General features: G+C 41.0%; 1 protein-coding gene across 25 annotated transcripts in view; it reads left to right on the forward strand.

Annotated features, from left to right (window-relative positions):
• RALYL (RALY RNA binding protein like) overlaps positions 1-17001 on the forward strand; it is a 598747-nt gene that overhangs the window by 24699 nt on the left and 557047 nt on the right. For 2 of the 25 annotated variants that reach the window (XM_065585834.1, XM_065585822.1), the window contains exon 3: positions 15754-15839. The exons of 22 other annotated variants lie outside the window; for them this stretch is intronic. The gene's annotated coding sequence lies outside the window, so the exon portion shown is untranslated. Of the gene's footprint in view, positions 1-11283; positions 11538-15753; positions 15840-17001 lie in introns of those variants that run through there. One more of the 25 variants, XM_065585825.1, reaches the window with a different exon arrangement.

The raw sequence follows: 17001 nt of genomic DNA on the forward strand, positions 1-17001 counted from the left end.
ATATATATGTATGTATGTATTAGTTACAACTCCCTCCCCCCACCCATGCCCCCCTGTGTGTGCTGGCAGGGCCGGTGCTACCATTAAGGCAAACTAGGCGGTTGCCTAGGGCACCAAGATTTGGGGGCTCCAAAAAGCGGTGCCTCCAATTTTTTTTTTTACAGTGTTCCTGGGCTGGGCTGCCAGCGGCTCGCTGACATGTGCTGCTCAGACTCCCTCTCCCAGCGCAGCGGCCACTCCACTTCTCCCACCTCCCAGGCTGGCGGTGCCAATCAGCTGTTTGGCGCCGCAAGCCTGGGAGGGGAAGAGAATTAGAGCGGGGGTGGAGTGCTCGGAGAGGAGGCAGAGCAGAGGTGAGCTGGGGTGGGGAGCTGCCGCATGGCTCCCCGGGCTGGGGGGGAGCTACTGTGGAGGGGGGTGTGCCTCAGGGCGGGGTGGGGAGCTGCCGCAGGGCTCCCCACCCCAGCTCATCTCTGCTACGCCCCCTCCCCGAGCACGCCATCGCTGCTCCACTTCTCCCGCCTCCCAGGCTTGTGGCGCCAATCAGCTGTTTGGCGCCACAAGCCTGGGAGGGGAGGAGAATTAGAGCGGGGGCGGCGGCAGAGCAGAGGTGAGCTGGGGTGGGGAGCTGCTGCACGGGTCCCCGGGGGGAAGCTGCCACAGGGGGACACCTCAGGGCAGAGGGGGGGAGGCTGCCGTGGGGGGGGGCACAGGGGGGTGGGAGGAGCTGCTGCAGGGCTGGGGGGGGCCGCAAGGTGGAAGTTTCACCTAGGGTGCAAAACTTCCTTGCACCGGCCCTGTTTGTGCTGGGCACAGGTGCTGATAGATATACTAAGGTAGCAAGCCTGCACCTATTCCTCCACAGGCTGGGCATTTGCCCCTTTTGCTTATGTGGGTCCGAAAACATTAGCTTGCTCAGGACTATTAATTTTTTAAAAATATTATTAAAGATACAGAAAAGAAAGAAAAAGAGTGAAAGCATTTGAAATATAAAGTATAAAGTAAGGTTTTAGTTTTAACAACATTTTTGTTTTATTCCCTTTAGCTGGAGAAAGTTTTAGAAAGAAAAAAACCCTTGTCTGAGATTCTCTTGGATTTTATCAAAGATGGTAATAACTGTTCTTTGGGGTCAAATAAGAAGTTAGTTGAGATGACCTGGAGCTGTGGTTGTTGCTGATGTTGTTAAAATCTGATCCCATTTTATCTCACATGGTATTTGTGATTCAGATGGAGCTGGTAGAGGTTGGTTCACTTTCTGGTCAGACTAGGACATTTCTCAGAATTAGGATGATGAAGGCCCTGGGGTCCCAGGAGATGGTAGGAGTGGCAGCCATTATGGTGAAGCTTGCTTTAGTAGCCTCTGCCTGTTCTTCATATTAGCAGGTTTCCTGTCTACAGCACCCAGACACCCAGCTCCCAATGGGATCCAAAACCCAAATAAATCCATTTTACTCTCTATAAAGTTTATACAAGGTAAACTCATAAATTTTCCGCCCTCTATAACACTAATAGAGATATGCACAGCTGTTTGCTCCCCCAGGTATTGATCACTTACTCTGGGTTAGTTAATAAACAAAAGTGATTTTATTAAGTATAAAAAGTAGGATTTAAGTGGTTTCAAGTAATAACAGACAGAACAAAGTAAGTCACCAAGTAAAATAAAGCAAAAACATGCAGGTCTAAGCCTAATACACTAAGAAACTGAATACAAGTAAATCTCACCCTCAGAGATGTTCCAATAAGTTTCTTTTACGGAATAGACTCCTTCTTAGTCTGGGTCCAATCCTTTCCCCTGGTACAGTTCTTGTTAGTTCCAGGAGGCATCTTAGGTGAAAAGCAGGGGATTCCATGTGACTGGGACCCCTTTGTTCTGCTCCATCCCCTTTTATAGCTTTGGCACAAGGCAGGAATCCTTCATCTCTCTTTGGGATTCCCCCTCCTTCTAAATGGGAAAGGACCCAGGTTAAAGATGGATTCCAGTATCATGTAACATGTTCACATGTCCTGTGAGACTTCATTACCCACTCACTGGCACACATGTATATAGGAAGGCTTACAAGTAAACAGAGCCATCTACAACCAATTTTCCTAGTTAATGGGGGCCTTCAAGATTCCAAACCACCATTAATGGCCCACACTTTGCATAACTACAATAGGACCTCGGAATTATATTTCATACTCCTAATTTCAGATATAAGAATGATATAGTCATACAAATAGGATGAACACACTCAGTAGATTATATGCTTTGTAATGATACCTTACAGGAGACCTTTTGCATAAAGCATATTCCAGTTACATCTATTTACACTTATAAACATATTTCCATAAACATATGGAGTGCAACATTACACCCCTACCTACCGCCCCCCTCAGGCTTCTAATCCCATAGTTGATGCACACAGAGCTGAAATGTGGTTGGCTGGTGAGGTAGCTGTGTCTCTGATTGCTGCTCAGTCTGAACCCCGAGTCTGGTGGAGTCGCTGCTCTTCAGCTACTCAGCCTTCACCATTGGGACACATGTGAACCTCAATTCAAAGTGCTCACCCCCATCCTCAGCCTAACTGTGTCCAATACAGTCCTTTCCCCTTGCTCATGCACATCCGCTCCCACAGCTCTTCCTTCCATAGAGCCCCACCACACACACTGCAGGCAAAATAACGCTCACCCTCCAGCTCCTTTCTAGGGTGAGCAAATGTCCCGATTTTATAGGGACAGTTCCGATATTTGGGGCTTTTTCTTATACCAATTCCCCTCTCCCCCCCGTCCAGATTTTTCACACTTGCTATTTGGTCACCTTAGCTCCTCCCAACTATCATGAAATCCTCTAACTTCTTGCCCCTCTAGGTCCTTGATCCACCAGGGCTTGGCTGCTTGCACTTAGGCGCCATCTGCTGGCTTACTGAAGGAAATCTGGTGCAGCAACATTGTTTCTGCATTCATTCATTGGTGGTGACTCTTATGAGTCTATTTCCTTGAAGCAGTTTTGGCTCAAAGTGATAGTGATTACACTTTCAAGCAAAGATTGACACCCATTTTTATCTTTACTTAAAAAGCAAAACAAGGGATGTACATGGAATACTATGTTACTGCAACAAATTTGAGATGATTTTAACACAAAATCAGGAAATTGACAGTTGTGTTTCATTATTGTAACTTAGCCATGCATTGCTGTTAACCTCTACTACACAGTATTACAGTGAACATCTTCTAGAGTGAAACAAGATATGAGCCCAGTTCATTTCTATTGGGGGTCTTTGGTGGCAGAAGGTCCAGTCTGATCTGTCGGGTATTGAAAGACCCGAGTAAGTCCATAGGAGTGTTGTGTGTAGTTGGGTAATACTTGTGTGGGTTACAGAGATAGGGGAAAGTGGGGTAAATGGAAGTTGTGAGGGAGAAACTTTTGTGCACAATGAAAACTGGGGTTGAAATCAATGGAGTTACTCCATTTTTATACTTGTGCTACACAATGGAGAAACAGGCCCTTGATGTTTTAAAGTTTTATATTTAGCACAGTTTAAGTATTTAAAGTTTAAGATGATAAAGAACTCTCTGCCTTTCTCTGCCACCTTGTGACATCTCCATATGCCCCTTTTATATAAGTGTTTAGGTATCCGTGTAATTTTTCCATTACCGCCGCAAAACAACAACAAATACTAAAAGGCACTTCTCTTTAACAAGGCCAGCATAGCTTGTATACATTTGTTGACCAACCCATTTTGAAGTTAAGGTAAATCTATATTAGGAAAATGTTCAAAAGTCAAGGCTATGAGACATTTTAAAACACCATTGTGAGCTGGTGTAAATCAGCGTATCTCTATGCATTTAATTGTAGCTACATTGATTTACAGAAGCTGAGGCTCCACCTTCATAACTTATGCACATGAAATTTAATGGGTGATGCTTTTTTGGGAGGGGGGAGGGGGGTTGTTTGGACTTATAATGGGGAGCTAGTTTCAATCTTAACTATGGAGTGTCTATTGCTGCTATATGGACACACATGTCTTTGTGAATGAGTGAGCGAGAGATTAATATAGTGACCATGAATATAGGTGTCTAGGGAGCCATTTTTGCAATGAAATCCATCCAGCTCCACTGCCTGCCTTGTGCAGTTTGAAAATGGTTTCAGGAGAGTGCATTATTCATGGTGATAGAACGGTCAAAATGTCAGTTGCTTCTGAAGAGGGTAGAGGGCACCAATACACATTTTTTATGTCCATTCTGTTACATTTTCATTGCAGAAAAATCCATCTTCAGGCTTGAGTGGTGTATTGATTAAAATCAATAACACATTTTACATAGGCTAAGGTTTACCCTCCCTAGCAAGAGTTGCATTGACAAAAAAAGTATATTAATGGATTCTAGAGATTGTTGGCATGTGATTAGGCCAGCTATAGACAAACAGAAGACTTGTGTGACTTGTTCTCTTCACAAAATAAAAATGTTTTATTCAGTCCCTTGACAGTTTAATTTTAGAATATTTTTTCAGTATCACAGTTTATAAAGTTAATCTTTATGATGGGTGAAATAACACAAGAAACAAAGTTATCCAATTGCCAAAGATCCAACTGTAAATGATCTTTTCATCTATTCTGCTTTGCCCCAAGGATTACACTTAAGGCACACACAATGAGTAAACCTTGAACCCAACAAACAACTTCTGTGTGTATGGGCTGAAGGACCAAGCGGGATATAGTAATATCCCTAGCGAGAGGATACTAAATTTTACTGATATTAAGAAAACTTGGATTCTTTCCATTATGACAAACAGCAAACTACCTAAAAGTGAGTATTGAGTATAACATATATTGCGTTTAAAAAGATAATTATAGAGTAGAAATAATATTATAACAGCATTTTTTTTCTGTTCTATGTTTTGAAGCTAGTATTTTTGTTCAGTTACCATGTGTAATGAGCTGGGTGAAATGTATGCCATTTTGCTTAACTTCTTCGAATATCAGCTTTCCATTATGTAAAATGGTGTAAATTACTTTCCACGGATAAAAATTGAAAATATATTTAAGATGTGTGGCACAGCAAGGTAAAGTATGTTATTTAGAGGGAGAGGAGAATTCTGATCTAGTGGATGAAGTATAGGACAAGGGAATAAGAAGACCTTGGCTGTGCAATTGGTTGTGTCAGTTTGGGCAAGTAACTTAGCCTTTCTGAGGCTGTGTGTATTCAAATGTATAATGGGAATAATGGCACTTTCTTCTTGCATTAGGGCAACATAATCAATGCTATTTATAATGTTTTATATATGTGTAAAGAATATTTAATACCAAGGAATAATTGTGAAAACTGCTCAACCTACGTGCCTCCTAGCCCTGTATTCATATGTTAGGGAACACCTTCTTTTCTGGCAACTTTTTCAAAATTCCTAAATGTGAATGTTCAAGCAAAACAACTTCTCCATATTTTTGAAAACATCCAGACAGTGAAAGAAATGTGTGAAATCTGATAAAATTGCTCCTGTTTAATGGAAACTCAGTAAACTTGAAAAATTGCATTAAGAAACATATTCACTATGAGTGTTTCATCCAATTCGATTAAGAAGCATTGAAACGTCCTCAGAGCCAGATGACCTCTGGTTATTGCAGGGTCCAATAGGTTGCGGGGCGGTGGAGACAAAGGTGTCTGTATGCCAGCTTTGCACTCCCCTGATTTCTCAGGGCTACAGGAAGCTTCTACAATTTGTGTCAGCTTATAAAAGTCCCCAAGAGCCAACTTACATTAGCTGGGAATTGCCAAAGTACAGTACGCTCTGGACACACCTCCTCCTGCCCCTGGTGTGCCTATGCCAGAGATGGTGGGGTAGAACAAATTATGTCAGCCATAAATTCTGCTATGCTGAAGGAATCCTCCAAGGGTTAGGGCATCTTTCTGTCCTCTTTGCATTGCCTGAGTGGTGCAAAAGGGCTGGATCATGGGCAGTATCTGGCTCTGAATAATCTTCCTCAAATATTTCTAAAATTGGAAGACAAATATGTTAAAATAGTATAGAAATAATCTGTCTCAAGCTTGACTCAGAAATGATCTATGTGCCAAATATTAACTCTTTTTAATTCAAAGAAAACCTTTTGAACTGCTGTCTAATACTGTGAGTATGGGATTAATAAAACGTGGTTGTCACAAAAGTGTAGTTTAAATATTCCCTGTTATTCATGAAAAGCCTTATGAGATGCACAATGCACAAAATGTCCCTGACATACATAGCTCCAGTGGTGACTGTTACATTGATTCAAAAGAAAAGCAGAGCTGGAAAGAGTAACCTAAAACTTGGTATTCTCTGTTAGTAAGAGTTCTTACAAGTATTTTCTTCAGGCCTAATTTAAAGAGGTTCATAGCCTCAGAGTTTCAGTTTGAATTTTGGGTTCTGATAAATCCCCAAAATTCTAAGTGCAGTTCATTCACATCTCCTAAATTTTGTTAGATTTAACTGTGAAACTACAGATTGGCCCAGTTTGAAACTCAGAACAGGTTTATGAACCTTTCTGGTTCTTCTGATGAACTTACGCTGCATTCTCGGTACCTCAATTTTCACAACTATGAAATGGGAATAAAGATACTCAGCCTCACAATTCATATTTACAGAGTAGTTAAGATGATGATTTGTATATTTAATTATCTTCTACCTCCTGCAACAGCTGTGGCTTTATCCATTGTCACTCGTCTCAGAACAAAAAGACCTAGAAGGCAGACACAGAATCTAGTATGCACTAAACGTTACAGAATATATCTACCACCTGTTTTGGCTGCTGCATTCAACTGAAAGGCACTCTAGGCAGTGGAAGAGGAAAATATTTGCTCTGAGGGTGAGGGGCAACTTTCTTTTTTTCCTTATTCTTTCATTCTTCCTTCCTTTCAACAAAGTGCTCAGAGATAGCTGTATTGTTCCACATGTTGGCATCAGTGACAGCGCTGGCATGGGGAAGCCTCTCTGCCCCTCAGCTAAGCTCTGGAGTGTGGGGGGGAAAGCGATTTCCAGCCTGTTCACACCCCGAACCTGCAGGCTCCACAGCAGCCCCCTGGGGCAGGGGCTTAGCACCCTCTTCAGCCCCCCATCCCCGGGTCCTGCCCACAAGGAAGGGCAGGGCTGCTCCGTCCCCTAGGCAGCATCCTCTGCTGAGCCAGGTTCACTGAAGCCCCTGCTGTCAGGTTTCCTGGGTCCGGGTGCACAATGCATCCTTAGGGCTTAACCCCTTCCTGCCCGCACTGTAGCCGGGGGCAGGAGGCTGCTGGGTTATGTCAGCCAGGAGGTGTTAGCTGCCTTTTGACACTATGTGGGCAGGAAGGGACAAGCTGCTTCCAGCCACACAGGAGCAGTGTGGGACAGGGGAAGAGATGAGCTCTGCAAAGACACAGGCTAGTCCATCCCTTCCCTGCACCCTCTTCCTTTGTGTCTGGAAGCAGCTCCCATCCCTTCCCTCCCACACAGTGCTGAAAGGCTGCTACTGGCCACATTCCGGTGTGAGCCCTGTCAGAGATCTGGGGGGGCATGTGACCCTGCATGCCCCCCCCCATATGTTGTCTCAGGAGGACATGGTGCCGGGTACTAGGAGAGGCGGGTCTGTCCTGGAGGGCCAGCCAGGCATGGAAGGTGGAGAGCTCCGGGCAGGGAAGGTCGTGTTGGTCAGTCACCCCCCCATGAGAGAGAGGTGTACGGGAGTGTATGTGTGTCACCCCTCCCCATGTGTGTGGTGGGGTAAGGGTGTGTGTGTCACCCATCCCCGTCTGAATCCTAAAGCCTTAAAGATAAGAAGGTAAATAAAAAGAATCCAACTACGCAGTATTTCTTTTTAACAGGGGCTCAGTCAGATTTGAACGTTTGTATGATTGATTGCCGTTGAACTCACTTGAATCTGAGTAATTTTACTAGGTGTCCCGTATTCAGCATAGGGAAATATGGTCACCTTAAACATAGGCCCCCATCTCGACCTAGATTGGGCTGATTAGTTTATGTAAATGTGTGTAGTGATTTTGACTTTTTATAGTGGATAATGTTTAGGAGAAGGGCCAATGATTTATTATTACATTGGAATGTAATATTTCTGAATGAAGTTTGTAGTTTAGTGTACAGTTTGGAATTAATCATTCTACTAAAAATGTCAGAGGGTGGATTTGTCTGCTACTGGACCTGTGACTTAGGTTGGCTCTGATCACCCTTCAGTCAACACAAAGAGGATGCCACCATCATGAATGGATTGATGGATTTGGTTGATTAGAGAACAGAAAATGGCAGGCAATCAAAATTTTCCTAGATACATAATTAAGCCGAACTGCTAAACAAACAATACACCCTATTTTGTCACTGGAGATAGTTCTTTATGAGATGATGACTCATCATTGATCTTTGCTCTCTGTCTGTGGAACAGTTGTTCTGAGAGAGAAGCATAATCTGTTTCTGCCTTATTAGTGTGATGAGTTAAAGAAAGCATATTTTAGAAAACACAATTCTCTTTTTATTTGAGTGATTTAAAAATACATTTTCTCTTTATTCTAAGATGTTTTTGAATCTAGTCTATACAAATGCTGCTTTTTATAAGCTTCAGAAACATGTTTTATTTTCAGTTAATGAATGACCCTTTACCAACAGACAGCTGTAAATACATAAAGTGTGCAAGTTTTTTGAGGCATGACTCCAAATGCCAGCACAAAATCAATGATAAAAATCAATACCTTATATGTGCTGTACTTTGCTTAATAATTTTTTAAAAAATTATTTCAGTGAGACATACTGGGCCAGATCCTGAGTGGAGAAAATTGGAATAGATCCATTGTCTTCAATGGAGTTACACTGGTTTACACCTGCTGTAGATCTGGTCCACTACATTCATTGATAAACTATGAAACTACATTTAATACAGTTTCAATCATATAGTTATATATTGGTGCTGAATATTTTCCAAAACCTTTATAGTGTACCATGTGTACAGTGAATTCTTTACTGAGTGATTCTTTGGGCTTGTCTACACTTCAAATTCTACAGCAGTACAGCACCGCTGCAGCTGTGCTGCTGGAGCATGTCAGTGAAGACGCTCCCTACACCAGTTGGAAAGGTTCTCCCATCAATGTAAGCAGTCCACTTCCCTGAGACGTGGTAGCTATGTTGATGGAAGAATCTCCCGTTGGCCTAATACTGTCTACACTGGTTGTTTAAGTTGATTTAACTGCATCACTCCAGGGTGTGGATTTTTCACACCCTGAGCGACGTAGTTATACCGACCTAATTTCCTAGGGTAGGTCTTAGTGAATTAGTGAGTCTACACACAATCATTTAAAAAGAAATAAAGCTAGAACATAGCTTCCCAAATATACTTTAAGCATTGATTTAATGTGTGTCATTCAGTTTTAATGATTTATGATAGCACTTGATATAGGTAAATGTTCTGAAGAATATTTTGTAGAAGTACAGAAGTCTTAGAAGTCTTAGACATCAGTGCAGGGCCCTATTACTAAAACTTTGCTAATGATGGGAAACCACTATTTTGGGTGCAGTAATTATTGGAGGCATTTCTCCAAACTTTACTCAATATGCATAGTACTTACTCATACAAGTAGTTTCATTATCGTTAGTGTTGTTCGTGTAAGTGCTCAGAGTTGCACAAGTAGGCCCTATGTTTTGCGTGGATTCGGTTCTCCAGCATACATTAAGAGTTGTATTTTCAGAAATGCTGAGTACCTGCATCTCCTCTTAACTTGAGCTGAAGCAGAGGATGCTCAGCACCTCAGACTATTATGTCCTGATTTGCAAATGGGTAATTAAAATATTTTACATTATACTATCAAGTTAATGTTATTGTGAGTACCTCTACTTCCTCAGTTCCTGACTTCATGCATATGAAATTGTAGCCTTCATGTTTAAGTCTGATTCTGCAGTCCTTATGCAGGGAAAACACCCATTAAAGCTAATGACAATATTGCTTGAGTAAAAAGTGCAGGATTGTACTCTCAATTAGTGTATTTTTCCCTTCTAAGGTAAATAACCTGACTATTGTTGCTTCTTGAATGAACATATTGTTCTATTTCTCTCTTTAAACAGTTAACACTTCTGTACTTTGCTGTGTCTTTAGCTAATTTGCTCTACTCTAACCGTGACACCTCATTTATTATCAATTGCTACAACTTGTATCCAATACCTCCACCAATTACTGTGCAGAGTATACCAGATTAGGTCATGCAGCAGTTTTTACCCTTGGGTGAAAAAGATAAAAAAGGTAATTTCTGTAGCATACAAATCAACTTTGAATCATGATCAGCTACTATTTGTATACAAGTAATCAATATGACTTCCTATACTTAACATATAAGGTGTCCTACAGTCAGATAAATTTTGCCAAACTTCATTTATATTTTTGAAATAGATTTCTGTGGGTAATATAAAGAATATTCTGCCTAGATACAATCCTTTCTTGAATTTAGATAAATTTAGTGGATGGATTAGGCATTGTGATTAATCCTTGCATCAGATTTCATCCAGATGCATAATTAAATTAAAAATAATTAGTTGGGTGCATTTCCTTATTCTCCTATTCATGAAAAGATAGGGTGAGTTTTGTTTAAAAGTCAATGACACAATATGGCTATAGATTTTAATTGTATTTTTTAACATGTATATTTGATTGATTTGTGTCTGATTGTTTTTCCTACTACAGCTTTAGATTTTCACTATTCTGTAAAATATCATGATTGTTGATTGTTTGTATTCATAGTAAAGACAACACCAATCAACATTACACCCACACCCAAAGGACTGTGTCAGTTAAATCATACCAAGAGGCAGTGCTAAGCCTCTGTACACTTGGAGGAGAAATTGGGTTGTGATTAAAATGATGCAACTTTGTGGTCTGAAAGGTCAATGACAGTGACAAAAATGGGATTTAGTTATACATTCCAAACCATTACACTATTATAAAATAAATGAATATATGCATGAATAGATATTATTTCCCTAATGATATCTTAAGTTTGTGGAAATATATCAACATGTACTAAGGGAGACCAAATTCAAATTTTCATTTAAGTAAAACAGGTTTCTGCAATTAATTGCTGATTTACTGGAAAAGCTCTTTAAAGCAAAACTTGGGTCAGTCAAGGGACAGTCAGGTAATATATGAGAAAACATGATTCTTTGGATAAGGAAATAACTCAATGGCTCTTTGGCTGTTGCTGAGGAGTATACAGACAGTGTATATTTTGTTGTAAAGGTGGCTACCTTTGTACTCCCTGAAGATGAACCAGCTGTGTGCTAAAGACTGCAAGAAATTACACCAGCTCCCAATTGCCAAGGGCTGTTACCACATTCAGAGATTGCAGGTGTGCTGGGAAGTCTGTGTCACATCCCATTTCCTCTGGCCACAGTTCTGGTGCTAGCTGTAAGGAGGGAGATTGATGTAGCATCTCCTTTGCCAGTTTTGCAGGGTCTTGCTACACTGCAGTGAATTAAACCTGGTACTTTGGTTTGAGGGGCTGTTTTGTGATGGTGGTAGAGTACAAAGCAGCTGGGATGCATGGGAGGATCGGGGCCAATCTCTAATGTAAGTGAATATTTATTCACAGTTTTAAGAAGATGTTTTGCAGAGGCAGTAATATTAAAATTTGAGAGAGGGTGAAATCAGTGGCAAAACTCCCATTAACTTCAATTGCCCAGGATTTTGCCTAGAGTAGTTAACTGTGATCTTCCTCAATGAAGCTGCTTTCTCTCTGATCCTGCTTTCATAGGCTCCATGCAATGATAGAACCATTGGCCAAATTATTATTCCTTGTGAAAAGCCAAAGTCCATAGTCATTATGTATGGCTTCTCTGCAGAGCTCCTTAGATGGGATCCTCCCCTCAAACCCATGGACTGCTAGCAGCCTCCACTGCTTTATTGCACTGCTTGGTTTTGCACAAAGAGGGAGTGTTTGGCCCACTGTGCAGAATTAATTGACATTTTAATATTGTAATATAATATATAATTGCTTATAGATGTGCTTCTCTGAATCATAGCATTATTACTGTTGCAATTACTTAAAGTAATGATGAACACAATCATAATACAGTTTATATTTCAGTACAGGATAAGGGCTTTAACCTCAAGTCCTTATTCAAGCAAAACTCCCATTAACTATAAAAGGAGTCTTGATGGAGGACCAAAATATCTTAAATGCAGATGTGAAACTGCTATGTGAGGACAGAGGGCAAGTTGCACAGAGGAATTTTCAGCCATGAATCACTTTTGCATAGTGGTTTGGGGGTTGGTTAGGGGATAAGTGGTATGGGATCATGATTAGCCTGTTTCCACTTGCTAAAAAAAATCCCACTTAGTAGGATAGTAAGAACAACAGCTACTATTACATACAGCCTATGGGATTGCAGTAGGTTTGGTGCAACTGCACTGCTTTTCTATAGCCAGGGAGAGTATTTGTTTTCCACCAACCCCCTTATGATTTCTTGTGCAAGGACTGTTTTACTTAGACTTTGTTTGGTCACTGACTGTGATGTTGAGTAAAGCATGCAGGATTCAGCTGCAACTGATAGCAATTGACCAAAACTATGTTTCTGGTGGATCTTGTGTGTGATTTGGTAATTTATATTCTAAGTAAAAGTAGTGAAAAGGCCTGTGTGCTGTATCTTAGAAGGGATTACTTGCATTTTTACAGAGCCTCTATGCTGAGCTCTAGAAAGGGAACACATGACAGCAGTAATGCATTCTTGTAGAACTTAGTTCCATATAGCACATAGTAAAAATGATCGGGAAAAGTAATCAGTGCTTGAGCTTCTGATCTTACACTTTTTTAAAATATGTCAACATATTTTTTTTCTTATGGGTTTGAGTGCAGGTTTTCAATTGTGGCCTCAAAGGTTTGGGGATTTCCATTTTTGAGTCCCCAGTTTAAGACTTAGGTCTATCAAGTTAGGCATCCAAAAACTGAGACAACTGTAACCCAAGGACCTCTTGATGCCAACTGCCAGAGGGCACAAGTGTACGTAGGGATACAGGGATCCTATAGTTTCACCAAAAGAATGTCACGTAAGGTCTCTATTGAAAGCCTGTATCACATTGGTTGTCATAATCATTGTGAGATGTATGTACAGAAAATGTGAAGAATTTATGTATATCTACTATAAATCTCTAGATCTGAGAGTTGACAGGTCATCAAAAGATAATCCACATACTCCTGGCAGGCTGGAGGGAAGAGATGCTTATCTCATTCTGGCTGGCCATATAGAAATTGAGTATTATATGGTTCACAATGAATGTTCATTAAAGCCTGAGCAAATGCTAGTCAGTAGTTTTGGGGGGCTGGAGAAGAAAAGGGGGAAAAACAGCAGCAGTTATCCTGTTAAGGAGTAAGACAGTGAAAGTTTGAAACTATATCTGGGGTACAGAAGAACACCCAGATATTCCTTCAAGGTGTGAGGACAAGGTGCCAGCAGGCTTGATCTTTGGAGAAAGGGTTTCAGTCAAACTGACTGAAAATGCTGGGAAAAAAACTTGGGGTAAGCTATCCCATATTGGGGACTGCCTTGTTGGTTAAGTGTAATGATTTTGTTTTATAGGTAACCATTTGTTTCCAATATTCTCACTCTCAATTAGTTGAAGCTGTTATTTGATAATACATTTATTATTTTTTTCCACTATGTCTAAAATAATGCTGTGTGTTAAGCAAAGTAGTGATCCTAAGTTGACTCTTACAAGTTTGTGTGTACTATTCATTTGAGAATAGCTGATCTAAGAGCTCTGTGAGTGTTCAGTGGAATGGGAGACTTGAGGGGTTGGTGTGGGTCTATTGATAATCTGTACAGAGAAAGTGAGGCCTGCGGGGGCTTGGAAGACAGAGGCTGATGTTTTCAGGGAGCTGATCCAGTGCAGGCGTGGACAAGACTTACTGTAAGGGCAGATGGTGGTGGCAGTCAGTGCCTCACAACTCCAAGTAGTCCTGGGTAGGGTTGCCAGGCATCCAGTTTTTGATCAGAACACCGGGTCAAAAGGGAACCCTGGGGGCTCAGATCGGCACTGCCGACCGAGCCGTTAAAATTCTGTTTGGTGGCGCAGCGGGGGCCCGGGGCTGGGGCAGGCTCCCTGCCTGCCCTAACTCTGTACGGATCCCCGAAGCGGCTGCCAGGTCCCTGCGGCCCTAGGCACTGGGGCAGCCAGGGACTAGGAGGCTCTGTGGAAACTACAGCCAATGGGAGCTGCAAGGGGAGGCACCTGTGGGTACAAAGGCAGCGCGCACAGCCACCTACCCACCCATGCACATAGAGGCTGCGGGGACCTGGTGGCCACTTCCTCAGAGCCGCAGTAAGTGCCACCCGCACCCCCTTCTGCACCCCAGCCCCCTGTCTGGAGTCCTCTCCCACACCCCAAAACCCTCATCCCTAGCCCCAGCTTCAAGCCCACAACCTCACCCGGAGCCCTCATACCTTCCCGCAACCCTGCCCCTCCTGCACTCCAAACCTCTCATCCCTGGCCCCACCCCAGAGTCTGCATCCCCAGCCCAGAGTCCATATCCCCTCCCACACCCCAACCCCCTGCCCCAGCCCAGTGAAAGTGAGAGAGGGTGGGGAAGAATGAGAGACTGAAGGAGGGGGATGGAATGAGCGGGGCATAGGCGAGCCACGGAGAAGGGGCGGGCCAGGGGTGTTCGTTTTTTTTTTTTATTAGAAAGTTGGCAACTCTAGCTCTGGGAAGCATCACAATGCCACAAGTTAGTGAATATTTTTGAAAATGTAGGAATTAATGACTTTCAAATATTTAAAGTTGTAGTTTTAAGTGTCAGAAGTCCATATAAACATCTGTTTACTGGTTTGGGAAAGTTTTTATGCTCCTATAAATTAGTTAGATTATTATAGATTTTGCAAATCATACCCTGTAGGTATTTTTTTCCTCCTGCAGTGGAAGTGAAAAACAGTGAAATTGTTTTTACAAGAAAATCACTTCTAAATGAGTTACTTTAGGCATGGGAAAAAGCAATTGCTGAATTGCTAACCCTGAAACCAAAAACATTCAATGGAAGTACTGAAATATCTTAGCTGTTGCAATACTAGCAGTCAAAGCTTAAAAAAAGGGGTTAGACTCTTTTAAAACAGATGCCTGCTTATGACTGAAGACAGATTAGCCCCTGAGCCTGAGCAAATTTTTTATATCATTAGTATGCAAATCTGACCTGCTGTAGGGTTCTTCCTCGTTCTAAAACTATGATCCATTCAGTATTTCCTTGTTTTCCTGTGAATAATCTTGCCCAGGAGGTTTAGTTTGCATACCAATTTACAACACACCTGTAATTTTCAAAAGCTGCTGTTCTGTTTTAGGTCATTTTCTTTATGATTTTCTTATTTAGATATTTTAATTTCCCAAACACAAAACTGACCATTTAAAAATTAAATGTCTATATTTATTATCCCCATATGAAAACATTGGGATTATACCATATATCTTTAATTTATCAATTTATTAATTTAATAAGCATCTGACTGCATGGAGCAACAGGCAAGATTGGTACCTTAGATTGTATGCTGTTCTGGGTAACAACCACATCTGCCCTTATTTCTGTGAGACAGTGAGCACTCTTTGATGTATTTCATATCAGCACCCCAGTGAAATCAGATTCACATATGATGGGCAAATTTCTCCTCTGATTTGCACTGATCGTCTCTATTTCACACATTCCATTTATTCTGTGTACAGAATTCCCATGTTAGCATGGTTTAGTACTTAGAGCAAGGGACTGGAATTCAGGAGACCTGACGTTTATTTCTCATTTTTCCAGTGGCTCACTGTGTGACCTTGCATAACTCACACATTCTGTCTGGGCTTTGGTTTCCCTATCTGTAAAATGGAGATAATCTTGCAAAAGTGAGTATGCAGTACCTTGGAGATTTTCTGATGAAAGGTGCTTTTAAAGTGCAAACCGTTGTTGTTTTCTTATTGGCCACAGATAGTTTTGCATGGAATAAGTGCATTTTATGCTGCAGAGATTTGCAGTGCTTATCAGAAATTTGCCGTAGGTATTAAATGTAAGGTAGGATGTAAATGAGAGTGCTGAAAAAATAGATAATGCAAAAACATATTTAAAGTATATTTTTGCCATTACTATTTTATAAATTTGTCTGACTATTGGAGCTCTGTTGAGAAATTGCCTCTGTGAGCTTTTTGGCGGGGATTATTTTGGAAAGATACTTCCTGCTCGTAGGTAACTTTAGAAACTTCATTGTAGCTTTATGAGGCCTCCCAATAAAAATTCAGTACTTTGGGGCAGGCAGGGTGGATTGACCTAATTTAAAGTGATTTTAAATCAGTACACAAGAAACCTTTGACTTAAATCTTTGATTTTAATGATGTTTTGTATTTATACTTTTTAGTTATTTTCCTAAAGAGGAATTAAATACAGTCTTGACGCTAATTTTGGTGCTTCTTTATCCTAACCAAGAGGGTACACTATATCTATAAACATTTATTTAAGCAATTATATAGCTTAATTTACATTTATTCCGATTTTTAATTATTACATTTTGTGCTAGAAAATGGTGAATGATGCATTTCTTATGTACTAGGTTAATTTCTTACTGGTGATTTGTATCAAACTCAATTTGGATGGAAATTCAAGTTCAATTAAAAATGCACAAAAACAGCATTTTATTTGTGTATTACTTAATAATATTACCTTAAATGTACTGGATACAGAAGAAAAATGTTTACCAAAATATCTTTTGCTTTTGAAAATGACTTATTAAACAAAGAAGTGTTATCTGTAGTTCGTGAACTGAGCTGATTGTTTCTGGTCACCATGTTCCTCAAGGTTATAGAGCTAGTAGATCTCAGTCTCTCACAAACAGTTTTTATTCATAGATTGGAAGAGGAAAAACAAGCTTTCCTGCTTTTTCACCTCCCTGTTGGTTTCTTAACTTTGAACCAGTAAGTCATTGAACTGAACTAGCTAAACAGAAATGAAGAAAATATTCTTTCTGCCCCTACAGAAGAGGCTACCGCTGTCAAAAGCTGGGTTCTGCACTTCAAC

This window comes from Chrysemys picta, chromosome 2, assembly GCF_011386835.1.
Source record: "Chrysemys picta bellii isolate R12L10 chromosome 2, ASM1138683v2, whole genome shotgun sequence".
Taxonomy (NCBI): domain Eukaryota; kingdom Metazoa; phylum Chordata; order Testudines; family Emydidae; genus Chrysemys; species Chrysemys picta.